The 21,440-nt window shown below is 46.8% G+C and overlaps 1 protein-coding gene across 4 annotated transcripts in view; it reads right to left on the bottom strand.

Annotated features, from left to right (window-relative positions):
• Nucleotides 1-19,256, bottom strand: part of THRAP3 (thyroid hormone receptor associated protein 3) — a 68,289-nt gene extending 49,033 nt beyond the window's left edge. For 2 of the 4 annotated variants that reach the window (XM_088460940.1, XM_088461148.1), the window contains exons 1-2: nt 18,878-18,896; nt 15,006-15,059 (exon numbers count right to left, since the gene is read on the bottom strand). The gene's annotated coding sequence lies outside the window, so the exon portion shown is untranslated. Of the gene's footprint in view, nt 1-15,005; nt 15,060-18,877; nt 18,897-18,953 lie in introns of those variants that run through there. The other 2 variants (XM_088461014.1, XM_088461233.1) reach the window with 2 other exon arrangements.
• Between the last annotated feature and the right edge of the window lie 2,184 nt (nt 19,257-21,440).

Here is a 21,440-nt window from a genome sequence, read left to right as displayed (position 1 = left end):
GAGAGCCCATTTCAAGGTTAGAAGCCAAGAAGCAAAGTTAACATGGAATTTTGAGTCAAGGCCAGGGGGATGAGGAAAGTCAGCTACTCAAGGAAGTTGGAAAAGGCAACTGATATAAGCATTGAATGCAAATAATGAAGTGGAGAGTTTAGAAGGCAAGAGTTGGTGGGAGTGACAATATGATAGAAGTACCCCAACACCAACACTGTGGCAACCTCCAGGCCAGGGAGTGTGAAAGAATGTGAGGCTCCCAAAGGAGATCGCTGGAGGAGCAGTGGTGTCAGATGGGTAAGTCCAGGATTTAGTGATGGCTAGGAGATTGAAGGAGTTGAATATGAAGCCATAATGGACAGGGACCAGTAGATTATAGGCAGGACTGGCATTCCAGAGGAGACAGGAGAGAGGGACAGAGTTGGGAGGAGAGAGAAGGAGATTGTTAGGGTTGCTGTAGCATGGGGTTGAGATTGATTTAGAGCAGGGGGATAAGGAGAGTGCGGGTACGTGGTGGGCTTCTGAGTGAGGAAGGGTGACAGCAGGTGGTGGGCATGACTGATCATCTGAAAGGATTTCCGTATTTACTGATTTCGTAAAGAGCCAGTAATTCAACTCGGCATAGAAATTTTCCATCAGCAATAAACCATTAACCCCTAATTGGTCCCTGAAGCAATGTTTTCCCTATAAGATAAACTGTCTGAAATACTTGATGACCCCTGTTGGTATTTTATGTGCAGTCATCTGCTGAGCATAGTAACAGGCCCCAATGCGATCTATCGTTAACAGTATCTTTCTGTATTTTACACACCATGGGGTAGATTTTTACAACATCAATGATAATCGGCGGCTTTGACTGATGGATTTCAAAGGTCAATAGTAATTAATGCTAAATCAGCAAGGTGCAACACTAATTACCTGCGCCCTTGAAAAATATTAGTCAAAGTCACCAATCATTGGCAGATTTGTAAACCTGATGAATATCTACCCTCAAGTCCAGTAACAGAAATAAAAACAAGCCTCAATAATGTTGCAGCAAAGAAAGCAAATAAGGCATCTTTTGCCAACAAAAGCGCTTTCATTATACAACTGGGGGAGCGTCTGCAAGTTACTCATCTAAGGCGTACCAGTTAGCATGACTAAGCAAGAATCCAGTTTCATGATGGTAAGACGCTGAATAACATATGAATAGCGGAGATTCCCCCTACAAATTGATTCCTTTAGCAACAGCTGCAAAGTATCAACACAAACATGTTTCAGTTGTCAGAGAAGAGCAGCTGCTGCTTCACGAACATCTAAAGCTGGGTACACACTATTAAGCTGGGTACCCAGCACAACATAGCCAGGACCAAGCATGCGGCAAGTGCATAGAAACTTGCCGATGCGGGGTCCGGCGAAGGGGTGGGGAGACACTTCGGGGGGAGACTATGAGACTAGGTGTCATGGTATAGTTAGCAACAGCACTCAGTCCTGCAGTAGGGCCGGCAGGCGATGTCACTAGAGAATTGTGGGAGCGCACATATCTTGGGTACACACTAGACGATGTACCCAGCTTAAGATATATTGTTCTAGCATTCCCGCTAGGCTGTTTTAGCGGGGCGCGGCGCCCTGCCCTCCTTCTGGAGGGCAAAAAGCGCCCTGCCCTAACAGCCTGCGGGAGCCGTTCTCACCCGCGGGACGCAGTGTCCCGCGGGTGGACAAACATGCGGTGACCCGGTCACCGCCGGAGAATAGACGCCGATGCGCCCGGCGTCTATTCTCCCTTTCTGCAGCGCTTGGGGGCTGCCCGGCGTGTCCGTAAGCGCCGGGCACGCCCCCAAGTATGACGAAAAGGGGACGCGTCTTATAGACACGCCCCCTTTTCGGCGCGCGCGCACAACATTGCCCTCTCTAGCTCCGGCGCCCTGCCTGCCGCCGGAGCTAGAGGGAACACTATTGTTCCTATGGAGATCGAAACGATATATTGTGCGGATCGTATGGTGTGTACATCTGATTGCACAACCATGTTGGTCGTTCGTCGTGTTGTCCCATCTTCTATGGTGAACAACGCCATGCTGGAGCATTGAACGATATATCGCACAGTCGTAAACCAGATCATGTAGTGTGGACGTTCCGTCAGCTGTATACACATCATATAGTGTACCCAGCTTATGATCAATGCCAAATTCAAAATAATAGTTATTAAATCTTTTTACGACATCATAATCGTGCAATCGCTCAGTAATCGTGCACTAACATGTAGGAAACGACCAGCGATGCGCGCGGACGCTGGTCGTTTCCGACATTGGCCTGCATGTTCAGACAATGGACAATCGGCTGATAACGACAGATTGCCCATGTTCAGGAATGATGAGTGTGCCTGCACTGAACGACTGATAGTTCAGTGTAGGCACTGCTGAAGATCAGGAACGACGGTACGATTACAATGTCGTAGTCGTACTATATCTTTCCTGATCGCACAGTGTGTACGCACCTTAGCACTCATTAATACTGATAAATATTTACATTTGCACATTATATAGCTAAGTTCATGTAGACAAGAGACCAAAATAGAAGAAACTATACAGTTCTACCTGGTGGGATATATGTATGGGATGTAGTTAGCAGATCGGTGGCTGGGATGCCGCTGGTCTGAATTCCAACGCTGGAAGTCTGACACGAGACTTAAGATAGGAGTCGAAATACCGATGCCTATCTTAATCCCGACACCGGAATACAGATAAGATAAGATGCCAGCCCAATCAAGGTAAGCCGGTGGTGTCTTAGCTCTTAGCCGAGGGGGGAAGTTAGGTTCAGGTAGCATAGCAGGGTTAGCGGTAGGTTTAGGATTAGGCACCCCTAGGAGGGGGGTTAGGGACGAAGGGAGGAGACTTAGGTTTAGGCACTAATGGAGAGGGTTAGGGTGCGGAGGGTTAGTGAGAGAAGGGGGGAGGGTAAGTATACTTACCTAACCCCTGTCAGGATTCCGACCATAGGGATGCAGCTGTCGGTATTTTGACAGGAGGCATCCATATGCATAATGTGAAGACGTATGTAGTGGGTTTGGTATATTTTGTCAATGTTGAGGTGGGAATTCAATTGTCTCGTGTCTGTAAGTAACGGGCTCCTGGCAGGTGATCTTAGTCGCGTCAAGCGGCTAAACCCTTGCAAAGTAATGGGCGCTCTATCCAAATGGCAGTTTGGGCACCCAAAGTAGAACTTTTCTCGGTTTTTTGCTCGCCACCTCAGAAGGGTGCTAGCAAAAATAATGGGTGCCAGTGGCATTTGCGCCCGTTAGCAATAAACTATTTAATAGCTCCCGGTCACTTTAGAAGAGAGATTAAATTCCCCGCTCAGATGTTGACATTCATCATGTAGACATGAGCATGTCAGCATTTTCATAGTCATCATTGATGATGTGTCAACATGCTAATAATGTTGACAATTGTCAGAGGCTATTCTAAGTACCCTAAGCCTAACCCGGCGGCTGTAGCTCATGTTTTGGCGTTTGCTGCTTTAGTTGCAGTTTAGGTGGCAAAACAGCGTTTGCAGTGGTAAGTATATCACTAAAATTAACCATAATGTCGACATTGTGACCACCGACATGCTGACCGCATCCCCGTGTAGGTAAGTTGCTCCACTTTTACTATGCGTGAAAATAAGTTGGTGCAATACTTTTCTAAGCAGCTTACTTTATTTTTCTTTTCACATTGCTTGCTCTAATACAAATGTTTTCTTTGGCTGCCAGTGTCACTGACTGAAGATATCAGGAATGTTGAACAGCTGGGGCAAACCATAAACAACAGTTCCAGTATTTTATAGGTTGCACATTTGATCCTCTTAATGATTACGCCATAAGGTGGTGGTGGGGGGGGGGGAATGATTAAATTCAGTGCAATATACTGCTTAATACTGGAGCCAAAGATTGACAATTTTTGTGCAAACATCTATTATTGTTTTCATCATCCTTTATGTATATGGCGCCACTAGAGGGTCCGCAGTACCTTACAAAGTACAGAAACAGTACGAACAAAACAAAGTGATTTAAAGAACAGACCATTGCATGACATGGTTTATAAACATTGCTGCAACAGCAGTCATAATGCCGAAATACGCAGAAGGACAGCAGAGTCCAATGGATAGGTGCAGTTGTAGGCAGAGGGGAGGAGATGATGATTTAGTTGAGGAAAGGGAAAGTACACAAGGGAAGAGGGCCCTGCTCACACTGGCGACATGTCGGCTGTTCAAACTAAAAGGCCGATATATTGTGTGTGCATCGACAAGGTGAATACAGACGATATGTCTGTGAACAACGTCGTTCTCCGACATATCGCGTCGGCTGTGCAGCACAGCTAATGGCAGATATATCAGCACATCGGGACGGGCGGTCACCGCACTGAATTCCCTCCAAACTATGGTTTTCAAATTACGGAATTACATAGAAAATAAAAGTTTATAGTAATGTCACAAAAGGGGTACATTTAGGTTTAATATAACCAACACCTACATTAATTTTACATACTTAAACGTCCCACAATAATTTATTGTTAGAAAAACTTTAAAAAAAGTAAAGTATTGACACAAGTAAGGCTCTACAATATTCTACTAGCAAAGGAATGATCCCCGTGCCATAACTATAGTAAACACATGCCACACAAATAGCAATGCTAAACACAAGCCAAAGAAAATGCTGTATGCACAAGTTTATTACGTGTGCCTCTGATCCACATTTAGCACTTCTGTTCACAACATTTTGAGAGCACTTTCCTCATATCAGCACTTCAATTAGAAAGTAGTATGAGGAAAGCTTTTATAATGGTCACAACAGCTCCATCTGAACAAGTCATCAGGTTTCATACACAGCTTTTGCAAGCATGTCACGTGAACACGCATCAACCCAGGATTTTTGCCAATGTAAATGGTCCAGTGACCCGGGGATCCAACTCTAGTAGCTTGCAGGGCTGGGCACGGGTCGTTCCCGTGTCACCCTGCAGTGTAATCAGTGTGATCCGGGTCACGATGACCTAGGTCATGCCGCATACTACCCGATTGGCCGGCTTCAGTGGAGCTTGGAGATTACATCATCTGTGGAGCTTGGAGATTACATCGTCCACTGCAACACCAAAAATAGCCGGGTCACTGCAGACCCTGCTCCGCTGCCGACACAGGCATACCCCAGGTTGGTGCAGCAGTGTGAAAAAGGTTTGTCCTCGATTGGAAACGTGTTCCAAATCCCGGGGCAGACCCGGGACTTTGATGTAAAAGGGTTATTAGATTAAGTTAACAGCATGTCAACATTACACTGAAACCTGTGTGCAATTTCCATATTTAAATAGAACACCAAGTAAATTTAAAAAAAATAAGATATGGTAAGACCTTACCTTTGTTATCTCTATTCCTACGAAGTCCATAGGGATCCACAGGAGACTTTGGGGTATAGGCTGATGACGTCAGTCGTCGAGCACCTCTAATAGTTAAACTTGTGCTCCCAGGATGCACCGGGCTCCCATCCTATACCCCACCCCCAGTCCAAGGCACCTCAGTTTCGTAGTAAGCCAATGGCCGGAGGAGGATAAGAGAGAAGGAAGACTTCTGGAACATGCAAGTATCACACTCTCACATACAGAAGGAGACGGAAAAACCGGTGACCATAACGCAGCCCAACTGCAGCACAGGTGCAACAGGGCGGGAATCCTGTGGATCCCTATGGACATCGTAGAAATAGAGATAACAAAAGGTAAGGTCTTACCATATCTCTTATTTTCTACTGCAGGGTCCATAGGGCTCCACAGGAGACCTTGGGGATGTCCCAAAGCAGTCTCCTTAAGGGTGGGGACGATCTTGTGCAGAAAGGAGAATCCGCCGCCCGAAGGAGGCATTCTGAGAGACAAAAGTATTGAATGCATAATATCTTAGGAATGTATGGACAGTAAACCAGGTGGCCGCCTTAACAACCGAGGCACCACGACGAGCTGCCCATGAGGGACCCACAGACCAAGTAGAGTGAGCTTTGACAGAGGAGGCTCCTGAAGGTAAGCCTCTGAGATTGCCAGACGAATCCAGCCTGCCAAAGTCTGTTTAGTGGCAGGCCATCCTTTCTTTCGAAAGCCAAACAGGACAAACAATGTGTCCGTTTTCCGAAAAGAATTGGTGCGGTCCACATAGATTTTTAAAGCACGGACCACATCCAAAGAGGCCTCACCAGCTGAGAGGTCTAGGGAGTTAAAGGTTGGCACAACAATTTCCTCATTAATGTGGAAGCTGGACACCACCTTAGGTAGGAAACCAGGCCGGGTACGAAGGACAGCCCTGTTCCTATGAAAAATCAGAAAGGGAGGACGACATGAAAGAGCCCCCAAATCTGACACCCTTCTGGCCGAAGCTATGGCCAGGAGAAAAACAGTTTTAATTGTAATCCATCTGATCTCCAGTGGTTCAAATGGCGGTCCTTGTAGAGCCATAAGGACCACAGTCAAATCCCACGGAGCGGCCGGAGGGATAAAAGGAGGCTGGATGCGAAGCACCCCCTGCATAAAAGTGTGAACATCCGGAAGGATAGCAATCCTAAGGTGAAACAATACTGACAGGGGAGAAACCAGCACCTTCAGAGATGAAAGGCGAAGACTGAGATATAAGCCCATCTGTAGGAACGCCAATATCCTGGATAATTCAAAAGTCTGAGGATTATAACCTCTGGGGCGAAACCATTCGAAGGTGTGCCACACACTGTGATAAATTCTCGCAGACGTAGGTCTGCGAGCCCTGAGCATGGTGTTCACCACTGAGTTGGAGAACCCCCTGGAACTTAAGAGGGCAGTCTCAATAGCCACGCCGTCAAAGACCGACGGCTCAGATCCGGGTAGAGGCAAGGACCCTGGGACAACAGGTCCGACGTTGAGGCAACAGCATTGGGGTGTCTATGGACAGACCCGGAAGATCTGCGTACCAGTGACGTCTGGGCCATGCTGGAGCCACCAGCAGCAGCATACCTCCTTCTTGTTTCAACTTCCGAATGACCCGAGGTAGAAGCGAGAATGGAGGGAACAGATACATGAACACTTGACCGATAGAGCGTCTATCAGCAGAGCCCCCACGTCTATTGTCCTTGAGCCGTACCTTGGCATCTTTTTGTTGTGCCGAGATGCCATCAGATCTATTTCGAGAAGGCCCCATTTCTCCACCAGAAGCTGAAATACTTGCTGGTTAAGTGACAATTCCCCTGGATGTACATCGTGACAGCTTAGGAAGTCCGCTTCCCAGTTCAAAACTCCCGGGATATTCATCTCCGCCCAAGACAGAATGCGGGACACTTCTAGTAGTGCCGCCTGACTTTGAGTGCCTCCTTGACGGTTTATGTAGGCCACTGTGGTGGCGTTGTCTGACTGGACTTGCATGGGATTTCCGTGAAATATGAGTCTTGCCTGTTGAAGAGCCCTTAGAACCAGGGCGGTTCTAATATATTTATTGGAAGCACGGACTCCTCCAATGTCCACTTTCCCTGGAAGAGGTGTGAACCTGTCACTGTACCCCAGCCCCGAGGACAGGCGTCCGTTGTCAGAAGGACCCACTCCGGGATCCAAAAGGGTCGGCCCTTGGCAAGGTGACTGGTGTGGGGCCACCAAGTCAGAGACAGAAGTACCTCCGGAGATAGTACCAATGTCTGGGTCTGTATCCGGTGTGGAGATCCGTCCCATCTGGAAAGGATCAGGTTCTGTAGAAGCAGAGAATGGAACTGACCATACTCTACCACGTCGAAGGTCGACACCATGGAGCCCAGTAACTGCATTGCCGAGTGAATCGACACCCGGCGACTGTGCAAGCAACTGCCAATCCTCTGTTGCAACGTGGATATCTTATCCTTGGTCAAGAAAATCCGCTGTTGTTTGGAATCCAGCAATGCCCCGATATGTAGCATCCGCTGTGAGGGCGTCAGAGAGGACTTCTTCCAGTTTATCAACCAATCGTGGTTTTGCAGCATCGCTATTGTCAACTGTAGATGCTGGAGAAGCAATTCTGGGGACCTGGCTAACAATAGCAGGTCGTCCAGGTAAGGCAACAGACGAAGCCCCTGCAGCCGCAGTTGGGCCGCTATGACCGCCATAAGCGTGGTAAACACCCTGGGTGCCGTGGACAGTCCGAACGGCAGGGCCTGAAACTGGAAGTGTTGTAACACTGCAAACCTGAGGTACCTCTGGTGAGCTGAAGCTATCCGGATGTGTAGGTAGGCATCCCGAATGTCCAGAGACACCATAAAGTCCCCAGGTTCCATAGCCAGTATAATCGACCGCAGGGTTTCCATCTTGAACCGAGATATTCGGAGAAACTTGTTGAGAGACTTGAGATTCAGGATAGGCCTGAATGTACCATTCGGTTTTGTAACCAAAAAGAGAGTGGAATAATACCCCATTCCCCTCTGGGAAATGGGTACCGGAGCTATAACTCCCTGCAGGAGCATAGGGGGTCATTCAGACTCGTTCGCGAGCAAAGGACGCTCGCAAACGGGTCGATGTTTCCCCACTGCGCATGCGCACGACAGAGGGAGCTCCGTCGTGCGCATGCGCGAGACCCGGATAGCGACGGGCTCTCCGTCACTCCGGGTCTCGCACCAAAGTCGATGTTGATTGACAACACGCCCCCTTTGGTGGGCGTGACTGCCAGACGGAGGCATTCCCATGGGAACGCCTACCGTCTGAGTCCGGCCCCACTGACATCAGTAATGATGTCAGTGGGAGTGATTTTGGCTCTGATAGAGCCAAAATCACTCCGGGGCTTGTGGAAGCGAGACCCTACCCAGGGTCTCGTCGCAAGCCCGATGGTTGCGAAGGTCTTTGACCACCGCGACCATCTTTTTGGCCGCTCGCATAAGCTGTGGGCGGTGACCCACAGCTATGCGAGCGGCCAGGAGGCCGCTCCAAATTTAGCTGGGACGGCCCTGATTCAGAGCGAGCGCTCTGGTCAGAGCGTTCAGCTCTGAATCAGGCCCATAGACCGTATAACTTTCTGCAGTTCCAACGCCTTTTCCTGATTCATCTGTTCCATAGGGAAGAATTGATGAGGAGGTCTGTGTTGGAAGGAAAGGGCGTACCTTGAGAGACCACTTCCCTTACCCAAGCGTCTGTTGTGGTGTGCCGCCAACGCTGGGCGAATTAAAGAAGTCGGCCTCCCACCTTGGGATCCCCCAAGGAGAGGCCCGCCCCGTCAGGCTGTGGGTTTAGCGTCGGGCTTGGCAGCTGGACACCTGGTACTCCAAGCCTGTTTCTTGAGCTTTGTGGACGGAAGGTCCAAAAGGACGGAGTACCTGATCCTGACGGCATTGGTGCCGAAGGCAAACAAGCAGACTTAGCAGCAGCGAATGTGTCCACAATTTTGTCCAAATCAGGTCCAAATAAGACCTGGCCATTAAAGGGTGACCCCTCCAGCCCTTTCTTGGACTCAGCATCTGCTCTCCAAGATCGTAACCAAAGAGAGCGTCTAGCCGACACTGCGGCCGACAAAATGGGAGATGTCAGGAGACTGATATCCAGCGCAGCCTCATTTACATATGTAGCAGAGTCCCTGTGGTAACCTACCAGTTCAATTTGCTCACTGGTAGCTTCTACAGTCAAGGACGTCTCCAAGGCATTAGCCCAATGTTCCATGGCCCTGGCCACCTAGCATATAGCCATAGCTGGCCTAGCGACCCCCCCTTCCCGAGAGGGAATAAATGGGCTTTAGGCATATTTCCACTTTCCTGTCTGTAACATCTTTTAGCGATGACATGGACGGTATAGGGAGTGACGCACTTTTGACAAGGCGAGTAATATGTGAATCCACCTGAGGAGTTTCCCATTTAGAGAAGTAGTTCTCCTCAAACGTTTTTCCAGGCTTCTTGCAGGTGTTCGACTAGCTGATCAGACAGAGGAAAAACCGTCGCTGAACTTTTGACTTCTTTAAAGAAAGCATGTCTGGATTTGGCTGCTGGGGTATCCTGATCCCCAATATTCATGGCTACACGGACCGCACGTATGAGAGAGCGTACATAAATCTTGGACCTAGGCTCCGCCTCCTTTTGAGGGAGCTCTGTATCCGATAAGTGCTGAATTTCCCCATCAGTCGACGTATCATCCTGATAGTATGTGGATGGGGCAGACAGTAGCTCTTTCCTGGCAGTGCGCTGGAAAGACACTAATACCTCCGTCAGGTTTTGCACCGTATTGGAGAGGGTATTAACCCAAACAGGTTCAGGTGATGCCTGGTAGGGGGTAGGTTGCAAAGGCATATTATGCGCCACAACCAACTGTCGGGAAATCCCCTGTGACGTAGATGTAGCAACCTGCGGAGCGTACCCCAATTGTGGGGCCACCGGAGATGCAGCAAGCCGACCTATCAGGGTAGTCAGAGCTTGTGCAAAGCAAGCCCGGGGCGGCTCTTGAGAAGAGCTGGGTGCAGCAGGTAAACCTGCATTTTTGTACACAGGGTACACAATCCTCCCATAATAATCTCTCCTTCCCTTATTCCAGCCAAACATCTGTTGCAGGACTGTGTAAGGGGGAAATCAATCTGACCGGACTCACTGCCAGACATTATAAATGTATGTGTCCAAACCTCTCAGTACAATAACACTTGAACTGTGAAGTAAATTCACCTCTTTGAGCAGCACTGTCACCGCAAGGGCTAGTGAAAACAGAAGTACAGGGATAGATAAAATGGCTGACAGAGAGAAATTGAGTTATACAGTCAGACAGTGCTAGCAGACAGACACATACAATGCCAAGAACAAACCTGCACTATATTGCAATATCATCAACTAACTAGACCAGTGGTTCTCAAACTCGGTCCTCAGGACCCCACACAGTTCACGTTTTCCAGGTCACCCAGCAGGTGCACAGATGTATTCATTACTCACTGACACAATTGAGAAGTCTACAGGTGGAGATAATTATATCACTGTTAATTCAATGAGGAGACATGGAAAATATGCACTGTTTGGGGTCCGGAGGACAGAGTTTGAGAACCTGTGAACTAGACCTTGTGTCTAGTAGGAATAGTGCTACAAACACCAACCTGCTCTTGCAGGAGGGGTATGTAAGGGGACCCAGGCTCCGCAGCTCCCTGTGATACCAGCGCTCAAGCACATAAAATGGCCGCCGGAGGTCTCATGGGAGGCGTGTCTGAGGGAGGAGAGCTGCCTGCAACCGCCAGACAGCTGTGGAAAGGAGCGCAGGGCAGCGGGGGAGGGGCTGGCTGTACAGTACAGGGAAGGCCCGCTCCCCTGGCATACAATTAACCCCCTGGGTGCCAGAGCGTCCGCACACTGTGGCCCCTTACCCTGGTGGTCTACTGTTAGAGCAGGCGCAGTGCCTGATAACACATGCCTCTTTCCAGGGGCCCTAACCCTGGAAAGTAATGGGCTGTGCTCCCAGCAGGCGCCTGCTGTGGACGCCCGCTGCTTACCTTATGTATCCTGTGTCGTCCGGCCACAGCCCTGAGTCTCTGGGGGCTTTTGCTAGCCAAAACCCCCAGAAGCTCGCCGCGGTCCCTGGCGCCGTGCCAGCCTCTCGGCGCCGGCGGGGTGTCGGAGTGGCAGCCTGGGCGTCCACTGGACAGCCCATGCTAACCACTCTAATAAAATAAACTATCTTCAGGTGCTGCCTCCGCAGCCCACCTTGAGGTGATCCGACTCAGTGCCGAGCACCTATGAAACTGAGGTGCCTTGGCATGGGGGCGGGGTATAGGAGCAGAGCCCGGTGCATCCTGGGAGCACAAGTTTAACTATTAGAGGTGCTCGACTACTCACGTCATCAGCCTATACCCCAAGGTCTCCTGTGGAGCCCTATGGACCCTGCAGTAGAAAGAAAAATTATATCCACATTCATACATCAGGTCAGGGGTTATACTAGGCTGGGAGGCCATTCTCAGAGATAAGCGATAGCTAGCCTTTGCAAAGTACGCTTGCCACAAATCATGGGCATATGAACTGCATGCTGAACTCCGGACCGAAAATCATTTGGCTCAAGTTAAGGTGCCCATACACAGTGCGATAAAACAGCCGATACGACGGATTGGCAAGATTTGGCTGCTCTATCGTACCGTGTATGGGCATGATTTCAGACAGAGCGCGCACCCGTGGGGTCCTACATCACACCCCCATATCTTACTGCAGGTTCAGTTGATCTAGGGATGCGATGTGCAATCCTATGCAGCGATATTCAGGTGGGGGAGGAGGGAGCCGGCATATCGGGCAAAACTTGTTACACTGGCAAAGACACAATACTGAATGGTATTAAAAGATTGAATGCAGAGGAGCTCTCTTGTACCCCCGGGACAACAAAAAGAAAATGTGCTTCTTGATTTATTTTTCTTGTTGCCTAGATAGTTAATCTATTTCTACTCAAAAGAAATAAATTTACCAAGAAAGGCCAAAAAAGTTATTGGTTTTTTTTTTTACTGTGATCATAAGGAAAGTACTGGAGGTTCTTAAAAGATGTCAAATGGCTGGTTTTTGCACTGTTAGTGGTGGAAAAATGATAGCCAGCAAGTGTTTTTCATCAAATTAAGCCTTTCCAGTATTGTGGGGTATAGAAATTTATGTAAAGTGTTGTTTTTTTTTTTTGTGTTTTAATACAAGTTGTAAAAGGTAAAAAGCCTTCACATACCTGTATCATCAATTAAACTTTGACAGGAGCCGATTCAATTCAGCACGCTGTGAATATCTCCGGTAACTTGTGTCCAGAGCTATTTAATTGATCGACTACAACAACTTAAGGGGAAGATTCAATTCAGTGGGACTTGAATAGGGCCACGAAGTTGGTCCCGGAGCTATTCAAATCAGCGCACTGTTTAGTCCGACACTTACAAGTTAACCTTGGTGTTTAGTCGCATGAACCAGCATTCCCTGACTAAAGTGCCGGCCATGAGGCCGTTAGTCTCGCGGCCAGCACATTAATCGGGTTTCTTCCCGGACCCATTTTTCGAGGATCTCGGCTTTTCGCGTCTAATGGAGTACGGCCCTAAAGTGCCGGCCCCGAGGTCTTGTAAATAGCTTTGCAGCTGGCACATTAATGGAATTTCTCCTCGCATCCTCGAGAGGGTGCGGAAGAAATCCTTTAGTTGGCTTAACAGCCCCATTGAGATTTTTAGAGAAAATCACCTCAAAAAGCACATGTCTTTATTGGTCGAAGTATACTATTTAAACAAAAGTGCGTGATTATTCATTGTGAGGTGCGCACCATAGGTTCCACACTGTCCTGACATTTTTACCATAAACTAAAGATTTTCCCTATCTTTTCATCTACTTAGGGGGGTGCGCACAAAAAAAATTTGAATTTCTTCTGAAAAATCAATACAAGTTCGATGGATTTCCAATTCACGCTGCAAGTTTGTCATGAGAAAAGCTCGCATGACCCAATAGGACAGACCTCAGTTTTTATCTAGTGATCACCAATAAATAAACACTAAGCAGGCAAATTGTTTGAAAGAAAGGACCCCCCTCTTTCTACTGAGGGTAACCCCGAATGCGTAGGAGCCAGGATGGAAAAAATCACACACATTAAGCGCTCTCCCCCAGGTTGAAATTGTTGGTGATCGCCATATAATAACCGCTAACAGGAAACACGCTGGGATGTGAGACATATCCCCGTTTGTGGACTTCATAATGACTTCTGAAGTGAAGGGTGTTCTCTGGTGATAACACATTCACCAGAGAATAACTTCACAGAAGTCACATCATTAGATAAAGGAGATCCCCCTTCTTCAAAAGAGGGTAGCAATGAGTAGGTGGATGCCAGGATGGGGGAAGATAAAGCACTTCATTATCTCTCCTCTATTTACTGGATTTTTAAAGGCTGTAATGTTTATCATGGAAGTGGTGGTGCTTACTGATATCATCAATAGTGTTCTCCCCAAGGTCAATTTCACAATTTTACATGCCACCCGGCACTTTGATGACACCAATCAAATAGCTCCCCCAGATTGTACCCTAGGCAGAGCATAACCACCATTGCGATCATGTAACCGATACAAAGTTCAGCCAATAGTGCCCCACTGCTAGCCTAGCAATGGGGTGCTACTGGCTGAGCTCTGTGTAGGTCACATAACTGCAAAATTCTGCTGATTGCTCACTCTGCGGGAGCAATCTGATGGGGTCTGACTCTTAAAGACAGGGGAGAGATCTCCCATGGGAAGGAGATCTGTGACTGTGTCTCAGATCAGAGTTGTGCTTCGCTTATGTTACTGTGACAGGCAGAGACACAGATCTCCCTGCCATCAGAGTTCCCTCCTCCATCTTTAAGAGGCAGGGCACAGTTTGTATGGCAGGAACATTGCAGAGAGGGTAGATGGAGAGTGTAAACATGAACTGTGTATCAGCGTTCATTGCTGGACAAAATTTATATCTGTGTTCAGCCAGCAAGTGGCCAATATCTGCAAGAGTCTTTAAAAATTTATCAGCATTTTTTATTATTGCAAGGTATTACACTGCCCCCATCCGACTACTTCTTAATGCCACCCGACTGGTAAAATTTTCTGGGAGGAACACTGATCAAGCTTGGTCCCCTCCCGGTACCAGGCGACATCAACTTTAGAAGGAGCCTATTGGTAAGTTATGTCCCCCCCGGTTGAACCTCTACAGTTCTTAGGACGAGTCCCACTTAGCAGCTCTACATTAATTTTTTATTCTCTTATTACATATTTCATTGCCATGGGAGTGCATCCAATATGACACGAGTGTCCTAGCCAGAGGTTCCCAAACGCGGTCCTCAAGGCACCCCAACAGTTGAAGTTTTAGAAAAACCCATGGTTGAGCACAGGTGGTAAAATCAAATTGACTGAGGTATTAAGTCTCCTGTGCTCAAGCATGGATATCCTTAAAATCTGGACTGTTATAGTGCCCTGAGTATAGAGTTTGAAAATTGTTAACATAAAAGCTCCATAAATTTCTAAATTAAAAAAAAAAACCATTAGAAAAATATAGGAGGGTATGTACAAAACAATTAAATATTGGAAACCCCTAAAATATACCCAGAAAAATTGACGACAAATGTGTATTTCTCACTTACCAAACAGTGCCTTGTCTTAAACTATTAACTCTCACCAGTGCAGTGGATTCACACCTAAAATGGAAAACAGAGATTTATCATAAATGCAATTAAAACAGTCCAACATTAACAACTCTATTAAACAAAAGTTCAAGTAAACGGATTTATCTTCATCATTCCGAAAGATTGTTAAGAACCATAGTTTAGGGCTGGTTTTACAGTACGGCAGGGGGACCCCTCACCGTGTGTCACCCTGCTATAGTGTAAGCCCCCCGGCTGGTTAAGTTCTGGTTACTGGAAAATAGGAGGGTCTCCTCGACATTTTTCCAGTACCAGAGGTACTGCGCAGATCATACTAATCTGTCGCTGACTGCTGCTGTCCCCGTTTTCCTAAGGATTGGACGGGCAATGAGCGGGTAGTAGCATTCCCGCTAGGCTGTTTTAGTGGGGCGCTGCACCCTGCCCGATTTCAAAGGGCAGAATGCATTCTGCCCCTTTTTGGTAGCGCCCTGCTAAAACAGCCTGTGGGTGCCATCCTCACCTGCAGCCCGCTAGTGGGGAAGACGGCAGAGTAAAGACCATCGCCAGTGAATAGATGCCGGGAGCATGTGCCCGGCATCTATTCACAGAGAAGGGAGAGCTTGGGGGCAGCCCGGCATGTCCGTAAGTGCCGGGCATGCCCGCAAGAGTGATGAAAGGGGTGCGCGCCTTAAAGACACGCCTCCTTTCTCTAGGTCTGGCGTTGGACCCAGAGTGAACACTAGGCAGGCACAATGGCTCAGAGAAATTAAAATTTGAGGGCAGAGCTGCATCTGCTGTCAGGTGTGCCTGCTGTGTAATGTCCTGATACAGCCGCAGCACAGGACAAGCACAGCAGCGTGCCTGAAGAGAGTGCAGCAGAGAAGGAAATACCTTGCGAAGACTGGAGTCAGGAGGTGTAGCAGGTAAACATGAGAACTACCAAGATCCCCGGGTCCAGACGCGCTCATTGCCCGTCCAATGCCAAGGCAAACGGGGACAGCAACAGTCAGCGACTTGTAAGAGCTCCGAATATATATATATATATATATATATATATATATATATTATATATAGGCATTGGACCCCAAATATTCCTGGAACCTTCAAGTCCAGGTTTGATTAACACACCTTTTTTTTCTAATGGTTGTCTAGCCAAAGGTTTATATGCTCAAGATGGCATTTGACCAAATAAAATTGTAAATTTTTCCTGCAATAATACCCCTGACACATACTCACAGGAATTAGTGGATATCGAAGCTTCAAGTGGTTGCATACAGAGGGGCATATTCAATTAGCTGCGAAAAGTCCCAGACTTCTCGCTGACATCGCTGGTTTTGCAAGCGAAAAAGTATCGTGCTCATCCCCACTTATTCCCGTATTCAATTTCAAATCAGTGAAAACTGAACCTGGTGAATTCGAAACCAGCGAAAAGTCCTGTCAGATTTGGGGAATTCAGCCTGACACCCCCAAAAGATGCACTGACATTGGGGATCACTCTAGATACCCCCAAATAGCCCTGCTAAATGTATTTAGGGTATTTAAATGCTCTCAATAGCTGCTAATTAGCATCTTTGCAGAAGTGGTGAAAAATAGCATTTAGCAGTTTTTTTTGGTGAAAATAAGTAGTCCCAGCAAATTTGGGGCACATGAAAATGGGTGCTAGCATATTTTAAAGTTGCTAAAGTGAAGTTTAAAAAAAACGTTAAAAATACATCTGCCGCAACCACCTGCAAACTTTAAAACACCTGGGGCATACTTGGGGACCCCGCTGGAATCTATTTCGCTAGTTTTTTTAGTTTGCCCCCAACTTTGGGGGTTTTTTTACCCCCAAAATGAAAGTACTTTTTTGGGGTGTTCTTAAGTTTGTTTTTTTTTTATACTTTTTTTGACACAGTTTAACTTTGGGGGGCTGTCCCAAGGGTGCAAGCTGGTTCCCGCAAGTTTGTACTCCCAAAACCCCAATTCTGTACTTTTTTCCGCCTGGTTTAATAGGCAAATCTTTTTCACCTATTCCAATGCATTGACTTTCCGTACCGGCGAAAAGCCTTTGGAATGGAATACAGGGATAAGTTCTCGCCTAACGAAATTACGTCATCGGCGGAAACTTTTCGCCGAAATCAGCTTATCGCGGCTAATTGAATACGGCCCAGAGTATATTATATACTGCGATTTGAGCCACTGCACTAATTATGCTTGCAACCAGCTCCTGCTGGTACTTTGTTCAACATAATTGCTAATACTGGGCATACACTCTACAATTATCTGTCAGATATCTGTCCAATCTGGCTGGTTGGAATTAAAACCTGGTAATGTATGGGAGCAAATAACAATAGAAATTTGCTCCCAAACACTAGAAAAGGGACCAGAATTTCCTTCCCACCAGACAGATAATTGTAGAGTGTATGCCCAGCATAAGTATCAATATCTCTGACCATTGATATTCTCATCCTTCTATGGGTTGCATATATTTTGACAAATACATATTATTGAAACCTATTCTCAAAACTGATTGATTTTGAATATAGTATTGTTTGATGGTGTGATTAACAGGCTCTATATTTGTGTAGAGCAAAAGGTATAAACATATATACCTTGGGACGTCCTTATTTATTACTTTATATTTAATCATCTTTCATACCTTGCGGTTCCATTGCATTAATTTGTCAATGCATTCATTCATATGTACGGACACTCAGGACCTTAATTAAAAAGTGATTGTCCATTCAATTGTTTATGTTAGGCAGAGGTGGCATATTTTTATACTATTATTGTCATTTCCTATTTTTCTACATATCCATCACATATTTCACCTTTCGATTTACAATTTGTCTAGTGTATATGTACTTTAATAATTGCCTCCTGGAATATCGGACACTTGAATTATAGATTACCAAGTGAAATCTAGTCCGGACTTCCCATCTAAAATGAGTCCAACAATAAAAATATATATATATATTTTTTCTTCATTCCATAGTGTGCCCTACAAAGAAGTACTTTTTTCCTTTCTACTGAATTGAGACCCACCAACATGACCCATTCCATCAAGTACAAAATGGGTTGATGCTAGATCCAAGTTGGCAGAAGGACATCTGGCGTCAACCAATGTGAACCGCTACGACAGAGCCGGTCAGCTACCACTTTTACTATCCACGTAGACAGAGGGGGAATATAAACCATGTCCAACGCGTGGCGGGCGAAGCGAACCTGCAAGGGTTCACTTTTGGCCCCATATTCTGAACCCTTCTCCTCCACCAGTTGTCGCAGGTCATCTGTGAATTGCACCTTTGAAAATTATGCAAAGGCGGCAACCATGATAAATGCATTACCATCTGATTGGAAACATTGATGGCTGCAAACTATTGGTTTCCGATGGCTACTTCATCTATTTCCAAAATGATTAAGGAGGGGGGCAATTGATTCTCACTAAAACGTATAGTTATGGATCTAGTATGATGACTGCAGATTTTATTTTTTCAGTCACATGAAACGTATAATTACTGCTTGCGTGTAAGATGTTTTATAATGACTGCACCTTACGACACACACAGACAGACTTTTCCGCAGGTAAAAAGGGCAAACTCCATGTTGCCCTCCCCCTATGCTGATACCGCCAGCAGCCGCCTCCCCGGCGCCCTTTGCCCCCTGTAGAACTGCTGTTTACACACAGAGAGCCGGGGCCCGTGAGGGGGCTCCCCTGCTGTACAGTGTACACCGGGGGCAGGCCGCAGTCTGTCCACCATCTAGACAACACATACGTAGAAGAACCGGCCACAATGACCCGGGGGTCACGTAAAGCACTGGCTAAGGCCAGGTAGTCGGCTGCGGCGGGAAAAGCCCCGGGAATAAAATGGCGCCCATTAGCTGTAACGCACTTAGCATAAGCAGCTGAGGATCGGGCGTCGAATAGACACATCCCGGAGCCTCCGCATCACGGCGCTGACCGCTCACCTGGTGTATGCAGACTGCTCTCTTCCTCCTTATACGATCGGCGCAGCCGCAGACTTCGTGGAAAGCTGCGAGGTGCTGCCCCAGAGACCTCCCAGGGTGCACTGCTCGGCGCGTAGGGGATGCTGGGAAGTGTCGCTGGCGCTACAATAACAGGAAGAGCAACTCAGGGCTACAGTCCCCAGCAGCAGCACACCGCTCACTGTGACGCCTTCCCTGGGGGGCGGGGCTGAACACTGGGTCACTCTGACCCCTGCAGCACGAATACGAGTCCCGTCCCTATACCTATACTGTATTAAGTTGCTAGTAACGCCTGGCGGCGGCAGCACAGAGGGGGGACTGGAATATACGTCAGACGTAGTTGATAACTTCCTCATCATGGCCGACACTATCGTCCAATCCGCTGCGGCGCATGAGGGTTTTGCCTGAGACGCATTTCCTGCAGATAGAATCACAGAAAAGTATCGATGCAAAATGTAAACTACACAAAATACCTGATGATGTTTCAAAGAGCCATGCTGATCCAATACTGGGCGGCTAGTCACCTACAAAAAGGAAACAAGAAATGGCTAGGGGGAGAAACGACACTAGACAGGAGTTAGACCGCCTTTTCAGTTGTAGGGCCGGATTTAATTAGAGCCGAAAAGTGTAATTTGGAGATAAGTTTACGGGGATTTGGACTTTCCACCTGTTTTCAAAGTATCTCCATATTCAGGACAATTTCGCCTAAGCGGAAAGTCAATGCATTGTAATAGGCGGAAAAGTATCTCCTATGAATAGCAGGTGAAAAAAAGTGCAAAATGGTTATTTTGGGGTGCAAACGTGGGGAAATGACTCAGAACCCTTGGAACAGCCCCCCAAAGGACAAATCAACCAAAAAACACTACTTTTGTTTTGGGGGCGAAAAAGTGGGGAACAACTATAAAAACTAGCCAAATAGACTTCTTGGGGTGCTGTAAGGAGGGGCCAAGCGTTTTTGAGATTGCAGGTGCATGTATGAGGGTGGTTTTTCATGTTTTTTAAAAGTTCACTTTACAGACATAAAAATATGCTAGCACCCATTTTCAAGTACCCCAAATTTGACTGGACTACTTATTTTCACAAAAAAATTACTGCTTTATGCCATTCTTCACCACTTTTGCAAAGACGCTAAAAAGCAATTTGAAATACGGTACTTTTGTACCTTGCGGACTCATTGCAGAGAGAACCCAATGAATGTTTTAAATGGTACTTGTGTACTTTACGTACACAAGTACCGATAGTTGTCCACACCTATTGTCCCCTCGTGGGCTTGTTGGGCTCACCACAGGGTTATATTCCCCCTGTATGCCCACTTGGATGGTAGGGAATGACACTGGCTGCTGACGTCAGGGTCCTCTCCATAAAGGGGATTTATACATTGCCATGATTGATGATAATAATAATGAGTGCAGGAAACTTGGGTTCTCTCTGCAATGAGTCCGTAAAGTACACAAGTACCCCAAACACTTTTATTAGGGCTATTAGTACACATCTACATTGATTCCCTATGTTCGTGCATCTTTTTGGGGGGTATAGACTGATTTCCCCACTTCTGACATTACTTTCTGCATTCGCCACTTTCCGTTTTGCCTGTTTACGAATTGAATATGGAGAAAAGCGGGGACGAGTACGTAAAGTTTCCGCCTCTAAAACAGGTGAAGGAGGCGGAAAGTCGGGCAGGCGAAAGTTTTCCGACTTTTCGCCTCTAATTGAATATAGGCCATAGGTGTATATAAAACATTTATTAAAATAATGTTGAAACAAGGTACACAACCTAATATACAGAATGACATACAATCTAATGCCTGTGAACAGTTCAGTGCAAAAACAAAACCCCAATAAATCCATTCCATGGGCCTGATTCAGATTAGTACATTAACCTGATTGTTTGGACCCGTTCTGTGATCCTGCTCCCAAACGTGTGCTTGGGCTGCATTCCCAGAAATGGAGGCGTTGCCCCCGTTTTCCACAAGGGCCATGGCCAGGGTCTCCGTTGGTGGATGCAGAGTTCCCTGCCTCGCACGCTGCCAATGACGCTAAGTGCACACAGTAATCAGTTTACACATGCTTTCTCAAATACCTGTACCTCACTATACATATCACTTAATGCGGAATGACAACTGTTTACTAAGGAAAGAAAGCTGTTTTATTCACCATGCCTATGCAAAAATATAATTAAAACAGTGCATATGTCTCATTTAAAGACCTGACTTTCCTATGATCCCCTAAGTGCACATACTAATCACTTTCTATATGTGCTCACCTATACCTGTACCCCAGCTGTCTATAAAATACGTGTCATAAACACACAAATGTTTCTCAGCATGTGTGCTCTCCATACTTATACCCCTCTGATTATAATGATGGCTTTGAAACCAAGCATAGGGATAGGGTGGATCCTTTGCATAGATTCATACAACACAACATATGGGTAAATATCTACATTTAGGGCCTAATTCTGACCCATGA

The sequence above is a fragment of the Taudactylus pleione genome, unplaced genomic scaffold (assembly GCF_031769625.1).
Source record: "Taudactylus pleione unplaced genomic scaffold, aTauple2 ptg000007l, whole genome shotgun sequence".
In the NCBI taxonomy this organism is placed as follows: Eukaryota; Metazoa; Chordata; class Amphibia; order Anura; family Myobatrachidae; genus Taudactylus; species Taudactylus pleione.
This window is presented reverse-complemented; position numbering and strand designations above follow the sequence as displayed.